A 12,034-nucleotide genomic window follows, 5' to 3' on the forward strand; every position below is an offset into this window, starting at 1 on the left:
CTTTAGGCAAATTTTCATTGAGGTGAAAAGTGCTGTCAAATGGTAGATAAATCGGCATGCTTTTAATGACTAGCTAGGGTTAGGGTTAAGAAAACCATAGAATTTTGCCTGAAGTTACACTTCTAGCTGCACTTTAAATGACAAAATGAAGAGAGATCACCCATTAGAACAGGTATTCTTCACACTTTTCAACTGGCTCACTTTTGGGATCAAATCAATGAATGGGGCAATAGACAGAAAGGTGGCCAAAACTGCCCGAAAACTAAAAGTGCAGATAGGAGCAAATTATCACTCATCCTAAAGATAACTGGGGGCCCGCAATGCAGCGCTGATAGTAAAAAACTTCTACGTAGTGTGGGATCGCTAACCCTAACCCTAGCTAGGGTTTAAAAGTGCCCATTCCTGCAGGGTGTGTCAGAAGCCCTCCAATCATCCGATTTGAAATTTAACCTCAAACCAAAAAATATCAGTCTCAAACAATCCAAACGCTTCTCAAAACCTTTTGGAAATGTATCTTCTTTAATCATCTGTCTTCTTTAGGCAAATTTTCATTGAGGTGAAAAGTGCTGTCAAATGGTAGATACATCGGCATGCTTTTAATGCCTAGCTAGGGTTAGGGTTAAGAGAACCATAGATTTTTGCCTGAAGTTACACTTCTAGCTGCACTTTAAATGACAAAATGAAGAGAGTTCACCCATTAGAACAGGTATTCTTCACACTTTTCAACTGGCTCACTTTTGGGATCAAATCAATGAATGGGGCAATAGACAGAAAGGTGGCCAAAACTGCCCGAAAACTAAAAGTGCAGATAGGAGCAAATTATCACTCATCCTAAAGATAACTGGGGGCCCGCAATGCAGCGCAGAGAGTAAAAAACTTCTACGTAGTGCGTTTTCGCTAACCCTAACCCTAGCTAGGGTTTAAAAGTGCCCACTCCTGCAGGGTGTCTCAGAAGCCCTCCAATCATCCGATTTGAAATTTAACCTCAAACCAAAAAATATCAGTCTCAAACAATCCAAACGCTTCTCAAAACCTCTTGGAAATGTATCTTCTTTAATCATCTGTCTTATTTAGGCAAATTTTCATTGAGGTGAAAAGTGCTGTCAAATGGTAGATACATCGGCATGCTTTTAATGCCTAGCTAGGGTTAGGGTTAAGAGAACCATAGAATTTTGCCTGAAGTTACACTTCTAGCTGCACTTTAAATGACAAAATGAAGAGAGTTCACCCATTAGAACAGGTATTCTTCACACTTTTCAACTGGCTCACTTTTGGGATCAAATCAATGAATGGGGCAATAGACAGAAAGGTGGCCAAAACTGCCCGAAAACTAAAAGTGCAGATAGGAGCAAATTATCACTCATCCTAAAGATAACTGGGGGCCCGCAATGCAGCGCAGAGAGTAAAAAACTTCTACGTAGTGCGTTTTCACTAACCCTAACCCTAGCTAGGGTTTAAAAGTGCCCATTCCTGCAGGGTGTGTCAGAAGCCCTCCAATCATCCGATTTGAAATTTAACCTCAAACCAAAAAATATCAGTCTCAAACAATCCAAACGCTTCTCAAAACCTCTTGGAAATGTATCTTCTTTAATCATCTGTCTTCTTTAGGCAAATTTTCATTGAGGTGAAAAGTGCTGTCAAATGGTAGATACATCGGCATGCTTTTAATGCCTAGCTAGGGTTAGGGTTAAGAGAACCATAGAATTTTGCCTGAAGTTACACTTCTAGCTGCACTTTAAATGACAAAATGAAGAGAGATCACCCATTAGAACAGGTATTCTTCACACTTTTCAACTGGCTCACTTTTGGGATCAAATCAATGAATGGGGCAATAGACAGAAAGGTGGCCAAAACTGCCCGAAAACTAAAAGTGCAGATAGGAGCAAATTATCACTCATCCTAAAGATAACTGGGGGCCCGCAATGCAGCGCTGATAGTAAAAAACTTCTACGTAGTGTGGGATCGCTAACCCTAACCCTAGCTAGGGTTTAAAAGTGCCGATTCCTGCAGGGTGTGTCAGAAGCCCTCCAATCATCCGATTTGAAATTTAACCTCAAACCAAAAAATATCAGTCTCAAACAATCCAAACGCTTCTCAAAACCTCTTGGAAATGTATCTTCTTTAATCATCTGTCTTCTTTAGGCAAATTTTCATTGAGGTGAAAAGTGCTGTCAAATGGTAGATAAATCGGCATGCTTTTAATGACTAGCTAGGGTTAGGGTTAAGAAAACCATAGAATTTTGCCTGAAGTTACACTTCTAGCTGCACTTTAAATGACAAAATGAAGAGAGATCACCCATTAGAACAGGTATTCTTCACACTTTTCAACTGGCTCACTTTTGGGATCAAATCAATGAATGGGGCAATAGACAGAAAGGTGGACAAAAATGCCCGAAAACTAAAAGTGCAGATAGGAGCAAATTATCACTCATCCTAAAGATAACTGGGGGCCCGCAATGCAGCGCTGATAGTAAAAAACTTCTACGTAGTGCGTTTTCGCTAACCCTAACCCTAGCTAGGGTTTAAAAGTGCCCACTCCTGCAGGGTGTCTCAGAAGCCCTCCAATCATCCGATTTGAAATTTAACCTCAAACCAAAAAATATCAGTCTCAAACAATCCAAACGCTTCTCAAAACCTCTTGGAAATGTATCTTCTTTAATCATCTGTCTTCTTTAGGCAAATTTTCATTGAGGTGAAAAGTGCTGTCAAATGGTAGATACATCGGCATGCTTTTAATGCCTAGCTAGGGTTAGGGTTAAGAGAACCATAGAATTTTGCCTGAAGTTACACTTCTAGCTGCACTTTAAATGACAAAATGAAGAGAGATCACCCAATAGAACAGGTATTCTTCACACTTTTCAACTGGCTCACTTTTGGGATCAAATCAATGAATGGGGCAATAGACAGAAAGGTGGCCAAAACTGCCCGAAAACTAAAAGTGCAGATAGGAGCAAATTATAACTCATCCTAAAGATAACTGGGGGCCCGCAATGCAGCGCTGATAGTAAAAAACTTAAATGTACTGTGGGATCGCTAACCCTAACCCTAGCTAGGGTTTAAAAGTTCCCATTCCTGCAGGGTGTCTCAGAAGCCCTAAAATCATCCGATTTGAAATTTAACCTCAAACCAAAAAATATCAGTCTCAAACAATCCAAACGCTTCTCAAAACCTCTTGGAAATGTATCTTCTTTAATCATCTGTCTTCTTTAGGCAAATTTTCATTGAGGTGAAAAGTGCTGTCAAATGGTAGATAAATCGGCATGCTTTTAATGACTAGCTAGGGTTAGGGTTAAGAAAACCATAGAATTTTGCCTGAAGTTACACTTCTAGCTGCACTTTAAATGACAAAATGAAGAGAGATCACCCATTAGAACAGGTATTCTTCACACTTTTCAACTGGCTCACTTTTGGGATCAAATCAATGAATGGGGCAATAGACAGAAAGGTGGCCAAAACTGCCCGAAAACTAAAAGTGCAGATAGGAGCAAATTATCACTCATCCTAAAGATAACTGGGGGCCCGCAATGCAGCGCTGATAGTAAAAAACTTCTACGTAGTGTGGGATCGCTAACCCTAACCCTAGCTAGGGTTTAAAAGTGCCCATTCCTGCAGGGTGTGTCAGAAGCCCTCCAATCATCCGATTTGAAATTTAACCTCAAACCAAAAAATATCAGTCTCAAACAATCCAAACGCTTCTCAAAACCTCTTGGAAATGTATCTTCTTTAATCTTCTGTCTTCTTTAGGCAAATTTTCATTGAGGTGAAAAGTGCTGTCAAATGGTAGATACATCGGCATGCTTTTAATGCCTAGCTAGGGTTAGGGTTAAGAGAACCATAGAATTTTGCCTGAAGTTACACTTCTAGCTGCACTTTAAATGACAAAATGAAGAGAGTTCACCCATTAGAACAGGTATTCTTCACACTTTTCAACTGGCTCACTTTTGGGATCAAATCAATGAATGGGGCAATAGACAGAAAGGTGGCCAAAACTGCCCGAAAACTAAAAGTGCAGATAGGAGCAAATTATCACTCATCCTAAAGATAACTGGGGGCCCGCAATGCAGCGCAGAGAGTAAAAAACTTCTACGTAGTGCGTTTTCGCTAACCCTAACCCTAGCTAGGGTTTAAAAGTGCCCACTCCTGCAGGGTGTCTCAGAAGCCCTCCAATCATCCGATTTGAAATTTAACCTCAAACCAAAAAATATCAGTCTCAAACAATCCAAACGCTTCTCAAAACCTCTTGGAAATGTATCTTCTGTAATCATCTGTCTTCTTTAGGCAAATTTTCATTGAGGTGAAAAGTGCTGTCAAATGGTAGATACATCGGCATGCTTTTAATGCCTAGCTAGGGTTAGGGTTAAGAGAACCATAGAATTTTGCCTGAAGTTACACTTCTAGCTGCACTTTAAATGACAAAATGAAGAGAGATCACCCATTAGAACAGGTATTCTTCACACTTTTCAACTGGCTCACTTTTGGGATCAAATCAATGAATGGGGCAATAGACAGAAAGGTGGCCAAAACTGCCCGAAAACTAAAAGTGCAGATAGGAGCAAATTATCACTCATCCTAAAGATAACTGGGGGCCCGCAATGCAGCGCTGATAGTAAAAAACTTCTACGTAGTGTGGGATCACTAACCCTAACCCTAGCTAGGGTTTAAAAGTGCCCATTCCTGCAGGGTGTGTCAGAAGCCCTCCAATCATCCGATTTGAAATTTAACCTCAAACCAAAAAATATCAGTCTCAAACAATCCAAACGCTTCTCAAAACCTCTTGGAAATGTATCTTCTTTAATCATCTGTCTTCTTTAGGCAAATTTTCATTGAGGTGAAAAGTGCTGTCAAATGATACATCGGCATGCTTTTAATGCCTAGCTAGGGTTAGGGTTAAGAGAACCATAGAATTTTGCCTGAAGTTACACTTCTAGCTGCACTTTAAATGACAAAATGAAGAGAGATCACCCATTAGAATAGGTATTCTTCACACTTTTCAACTGGCTCACTTTTGGGATCAAATCAATGAATGGGGCAATAGACAGAAAGGTGGCCAAAACTGCCCGAAAACTAAAAGTGCAGATAGGAGCAAATTATCACTCATCCTAAAGATAACTGGGGGCCCGCAATGCAGAGCTGATAGTAAAAAACTTCTACGTAGTGTGGGATCGCTAACCCTAACCCTAGCTAGGGTTTAAAAGTGCCCATTCCTGCAGGGTGTCTCAGAAGCCCTAAAATCATCCGATTTGAAATTTAACCTCAAACCAAAAAATATCAGTCTCAAACAATCCAAACGCTTCTCAAAACCTCTTGGAAATGTATCTTCTTTAATCATCTGTCTTCTTTAGGCAAATTTTCATTGAGGTGAAAAGTGCTGTCAAATGGTAGATAAATCGGCATGCTTTTAATGACTAGCTAGGGTTAGGGTTAAGAAACCATAGAATTTTGCCTGAAGTTACACTTCTAGCTGCACTTTAAATGACAAAATGAAGAGAGATCACCCATTAGAACAGGTATTCTTCACACTTTTCAACTGGTTCACTTTTGGGATCAAATCAATGAATGGGGCAATAGACAGAAAGGTGGCCAAAACTGCCCGAAAACTAAAAGTGCAGATAGGAGCAAATTATCACTCATCCTAAAGATAACTGGGGGCCCGCAATGCAGAGCTGATAGTAAAAAACTTCTACGTAGTGTGGGATCGCTAACCCTAACCCTAGCTAGGGTTTAAAAGTGCCCATTCCTGCAGGGTGTGTCAGAAGCCCTCCAATCATCCGATTTGAAATTTAACCTCAAACCAAAAAATATCAGTCTCAAACAATCCAAACGCTTCTCAAAACCTCTTGGAAATGTATCTTCTTTAATCATCTGTCTTCTTTAGGCAAATTTTCATTGAGGTGAAAAGTGCTGTCAAATGGTAGATACATCGGCATGCTTTTAATGCCTAGCTAGGGTTAGGGTTAAGAGAACCATAGTTTTTTGCCTGAAGTTACACTTCTAGCTGCACTTTAAATGACAAAATGAAGAGAGTTCACCCATTAGAACAGGTATTCTTCACACTTTTCAACTGGCTCACTTTTGGGATCAAATCAATGAATGGGGCAATAGACAGAAAGGTGGCCAAAACTGCCCGAAAACTAAAAGTGCAGATAGGAGCAAATTATCACTCATCCTAAAGATAACTGGGGGCCCGCAATGCAGCGCAGAGAGTAAAAAACTTCTACGTAGTGCGTTTTCGCTAACCCTAACCCTAGCTAGGGTTTAAAAGTGCCCATTCCTGCAGGGTGTGTCAGAAGCCCTCCAATCATCCGATTTGAAATTTAACCTCAAACCAAAAAATATCAGTCTCAAACAATCCAAACGCTTCTCAAAACCTCTTGGAAATGTATCTTCTTTAATCATCTGTCTTCTTTAGGCAAATTTTCATTGAGGTGAAAAGTGCTGTCAAATGGTAGATACATCGGCATGCTTTTAATGCCTAGCTAGGGTTAGGGTTAAGAGAACCATAGAATTTTGCCTGAAGTTACACTTCTAGCTGCACTTTAAATGACAAAATGAAGAGAGATCACCCATTAGAACAGGTATTCTTCACACTTTTCAACTGGCTCACTTTTGGGATCAAATCAATGAATGGGGCAATAGACAGAAAGGTGGCCAAAACTGCCCGAAAACTAAAAGTGCAGATAGGAGCAAATTATCACTCATCCTAAAGATAACTGGGGGCCCGCAATGCAGCGCTGATAGTAAAAAACTTCTACGTAGTGTGGGATCGCTATCCCTAACCCTAGCTAGGGTTTAAAAGTGCCGATTCCTGCAGGGTGTGTCAGAAGCCCTCCAATCATCCGATTTGAAATTTAACCTCAAACCAAAAAATATCAGTCTCAAACAATCCAAACGCTTCTCAAAACCTCTTGGAAATGTATCTTCTTTAATCTTCTGTCTTCTTTAGGCAAATTTTCATTGAGGTGAAAAGTGCTGTCAAATGGTAGATACATCGGCATGCTTTTAATGCCTAGCTAGGGTTAGGGTTAAGAGAACCATAGAATTTTGCCTGAAGTTACACTTCTAGCTGCACTTTAAATGACAAATGAAGAGAGTTCACCCATTAGAACAGGTATTCTTCACACTTTTCAACTGGCTCACTTTTGGGATCAAATCAATGAATGGGGCAATAGACAGAAAGGTGGCCAAAACTGCCCGAAAACTAAAAGTGCAGATAGGAGCAAATTATCACTCATCCTAAAGATAACTGGGGGCCCGCAATGCAGCGCAGAGAGTAAAAAACTTCTACGTAGTGCGTTTTCGCTAACCCTAACCCTAGCTAGGGTTTAAAAGTGCCCACTCCTGCAGGGTGTCTCAGAAGCCCTCCAATCATCCGATTTGAAATTTAACCTCAAACCAAAAAATATCAGTCTCAAACAATCCAAACGCTTCTCAAAACCTCTTGGAAATGTATCTTCTTTAATCATCTGTCTTCTTTAGGCAAATTTTCATTGAGGTGAAAAGTGCTGTCAAATGGTAGATACATCGGCATGCTTTTAATGCCTAGCTAGGGTTAGGGTTAAGAGAACCATAGAATTTTGCCTGAAGTTACACTTCTAGCTGCACTTTAAATGACAAAATGAAGAGAGATCACCCATTAGAACAGGTATTCTTCACACTTTTCAACTGGCTCACTTTTGGGATCAAATCAATGAATGGGGCAATAGACAGAAAGGTGGCCAAAACTGCCCGAAAACTAAAAGTGCAGATAGGAGCAAATTATCACTCATCCTAAAGATAACTGGGGGCCCGCAATGCAGCGCTGATAGTAAAAAACTTCAATGTACTGTGGGATCGCTAACCCTAACCCTAGCTAGGGTTTAAAAGTGCCCATTCCTGCAGGGTGTCTCAGAAGCCCTAAAATCATCCGATTTGAAATTTAACCTCAAACCAAAAAATATCAGTCTCAAACAATCCAAACGCTTCTCAAAACCTCTTGGAAATGTATCTTCTTTAATCATCTGTCTTCTTTAGGCAAATTTTCATTGAGGTGAAAAGTGCTGTCAAATGGTAGATAAATCGGCATGCTTTTAATGACTAGCTAGGGTTAGGGTTAAGAAAACCATAGAATTTTGCCTGAAGTTACACTTCTAGCTGCACTTTAAATGACAAAATGAAGAGAGATCACCCATTAGAACAGGTATTCTTCACACTTTTCAACTGGCTCACTTTTGGGATCAAATCAATGAATGGGGCAATAGACAGAAAGGTGGCCAAAACTGCCCGAAAACTAAAAGTGCAGATAGGAGCAAATTATCACTCATCCTAAAGATAACTGGGGGCCCGCAATGCAGCGCTGATAGTAAAAAACTTCTACGTAGTGTGGGATCGCTAACCCTAACCCTAGCTAGGGTTTAAAAGTGCCCATTCCTGCAGGGTGTGTCAGAAGCCCTCCCATCATCCGATTTGAAATGTAACCTCAAACCAAAAAATATCAGTCTCAAACAATCCAAACGCTTCTCAAAACCTCTTGGAAATGTACCTTCTTTAATCATCTGTCTTCTTTAGGCAAATTTTCATTGAGGTGAAAAGTGCTGTCAAATGGTAGATACATCGGCATGCTTTTAATGCCTAGCTAGGGTTAGGGTTAAGAGAACCATAGAATTTTGCCTGAAGTTACACGTCTAGCTGCACTTTAAATGACAAAATGAAGAGAGATCACCCATTAGAACAGGTATTCTTCACACTTTTCAACTGGCTCACTTCTGGGATCAAATCAATGAATGGGGCAATAGACAGAAAGGTGGCCAAAACTGCACGAAAACTAAAAGTGCAGATAGGAGCAAATTATCACTCATCCTAAAGATAACTGGGGGCCCGCAATGCAGCGCTGATAGTAAAAAACTTCTACGTAGTGTGGGATCACTAACCCTAACCCTAGCTAGGGTTTAAAAGTGCCCATTCCTGCAGGGTGTGTCAGAAGCCCTCCAATCATCCGATTTGAAATTTAACCTCAAACCAAAAAATATCAGTCTCAAACAATCCAAACGCTTCTCAAAACCTCTTGGAAATGTATCTTCTTTAATCATCTGTCTTCTTTAGGCAAATTTTCATTGAGGTGAAAAGTGCTGTCAAATGGTAGATACATCGGCATGCTTTTAATGCCTAGCTAGGGTTAGGGTTAAGAGAACCATAGAATTTTGCCTGAAGTTACACTTCTAGCTGCACTTTAAATGACAAAATGAAGAGAGATCACCCATTAGAACAGGTATTCTTCACACTTTTCAACTGGCTCACTTTTGGGATCAAATCAATGAATGGGGCAATAGACAGAAAGGTGGCCAAAACTGCCCGAAAACTAAAAGTGCAGATAGGAGCAAATTATCACTCATCCTAAAGATAACTGGGGGCCCGCAATGCAGCGCTGATAGTAAAAAACTTCAATGTACTGTGGGATCGCTAACCCTAACCCTAGCTAGGGTTTAAAAGTGCGCATTCCTGCAGGGTGTCTCAGAAGCCCTAAAATCATCCGATTTGAAATTTAACCTCAAACCAAAAAATATCAGTCTCAAACAATCCAAACGCTTCTCAAAACCTCTTGGAAATGTATCTTCTTTAATCATCTGTCTTCTTTAGGCAAATTTTCATTGAGGTGAAAAGTGCTGTCAAATGGTAGATAAATCGGCATGCTTTTAATGACTAGCTAGGGTTAGGGTTAAGAAACCATAGAATTTTGCCTGAAGTTACACTTCTAGCTGCACTTTAAATGACAAAATGAAGAGAGATCACCCATTAGAACAGGTATTCTTCACACTTTTCAACTGGTTCACTTTTGGGATCAAATCAATGAATGGGGCAATAGACAGAAAGGTGGCCAAAACTGCCCGAAAACTAAAAGTGCAGATAGGAGCAAATTATCACTCATCCTAAAGATAACTGGGGGCCCGCAATGCAGCGCTGATAGTAAAAAACTTCTACGTAGTGTGGGATCGCTAACCCTAACCCTAGCTAGGGTTTAAAAGTGCCCATTCCTGCAGGGTGTGTCAGAAGCCCTCCAATCATCCGATTTGAAATTTAACCTCAAACCAAAAAATATCAGTCTCAAACAATCCAAACGCTTCTCAAAACCTTTTGGAAATGTATCTTCTTTAATCATCTGTCTTCTTTAGGCAAATTTTCATTGAGGTGAAAAGTGCTGTCAAATGGTAGATACATCGGCATGCTTTTAATGCCTAGCTAGGGTTAGGGTTAAGAGAACCATAGATTTTTGCCTGAAGTTACACTTCTAGCTGCACTTTAAATGACAAAATGAAGAGAGTTCACCCATTAGAACAGGTATTCTTCACACTTTTCAACTGGCTCACTTTTGGGACCAAATCAATGAATGGGGCAATAGACAGAAAGGTGGCCAAAACTGCCCGAAAACTAAAAGTGCAGATAGGAGCAAATTATCACTCATCCTAAAGATAACTGGGGGCCCGCAATGCAGCGCAGAGAGTAAAAAACTTCTACGTAGTGCGTTTTCGCTAACCCTAACCCTAGCTAGGGTTTAAAAGTGCCCACTCCTGCAGGGTGTCTCAGAAGCCCTCCAATCATCCGATTTGAAATTTAACCTCAAACCAAAAAATATCAGTCTCAAACAATCCAAACGCTTCTCAAAACCTCTTGGAAATGTATCTTCTTTAATCATCTGTCTTATTTAGGCAAATTTTCATTGAGGTGAAAAGTGCTGTCAAATGGTAGATACATCGGCATGCTTTTAATGCCTAGCTAGGGTTAGGGTTAAGAGAACCATAGAATTTTGCCTGAAGTTACACTTCTAGCTGCACTTTAAATGACAAAATGAAGAGAGTTCACCCATTAGAACAGGTATTCTTCACACTTTTCAACTGGCTCACTTTTGGGATCAAATCAATGAATGGGGCAATAGACAGAAAGGTGGCCAAAACTGCCCGAAAACTAAAAGTGCAGATAGGAGCAAATTATCACTCATCCTAAAGATAACTGGGGGCCCGCAATGCAGCGCAGAGAGTAAAAAACTTCTACGTAGTGCGTTTTCACTAACCCTAACCCTAGCTAGGGTTTAAAAGTGCCCATTCCTGCAGGGTGTGTCAGAAGCCCTCCAATCATCCGATTTGAAATTTAACCTCAAACCAAAAAATATCAGTCTCAAACAATCCAAACGCTTCTCAAAACCTCTTGGAAATGTATCTTCTTTAATCATCTGTCTTCTTTAGGCAAATTTTCATTGAGGTGAAAAGTGCTGTCAAATGGTAGATACATCGGCATGCTTTTAATGCCTAGCTAGGGTTAGGGTTAAGAGAACCATAGAATTTTGCCTGAAGTTACACTTCTAGCTGCACTTTAAATGACAAAATGAAGAGAGATCACCCATTAGAACAGGTATTCTTCACACTTTTCAACTGGCTCACTTTTGGGATCAAATCAATGAATGGGGCAATAGACAGAAAGGTGGCCAAAACTGCCCGAAAACTAAAAGTGCAGATAGGAGCAAATTATCACTCATCCTAAAGATAACTGGGGGCCCGCAATGCAGCGCTGATAGTAAAAAACTTCTACGTAGTGTGGGATCGCTAACCCTAACCCTAGCTAGGGTTTAAAAGTGCCGATTCCTGCAGGGTGTGTCAGAAGCCCTCCAATCATCCGATTTGAAATTTAACCTCAAACCAAAAAATATCAGTCTCAAACAATCCAAACGCTTCTCAAAACCTCTTGGAAATGTATCTTCTTTAATCATCTGTCTTCTTTAGGCAAATTTTCATTGAGGTGAAAAGTGCTGTCAAATGGTAGATAAATCGGCATGCTTTTAATGACTAGCTAGGGTTAGGGTTAAGAAAACCATAGAATTTTGCCTGAAGTTACACTTCTAGCTGCACTTTAAATGACAAAATGAAGAGAGATCACCCATTAGAACAGGTATTCTTCACACTTTTCAACTGGCTCACTTTTGGGATCAAATCAATGAATGGGGCAATAGACAGAAAGGTGGCCAAAACTGCCCGAAAACTAAAAGTGCAGATAGGAGCAAATTATCACT

The sequence above is a fragment of the Lepisosteus platostomus genome, chromosome 1 (assembly GCF_059453375.1).
Source record: "Lepisosteus platostomus isolate fLepPlt1 chromosome 1, fLepPlt1.hap1, whole genome shotgun sequence".
Classification (NCBI taxonomy): domain Eukaryota; kingdom Metazoa; phylum Chordata; class Actinopteri; order Semionotiformes; family Lepisosteidae; genus Lepisosteus; species Lepisosteus platostomus.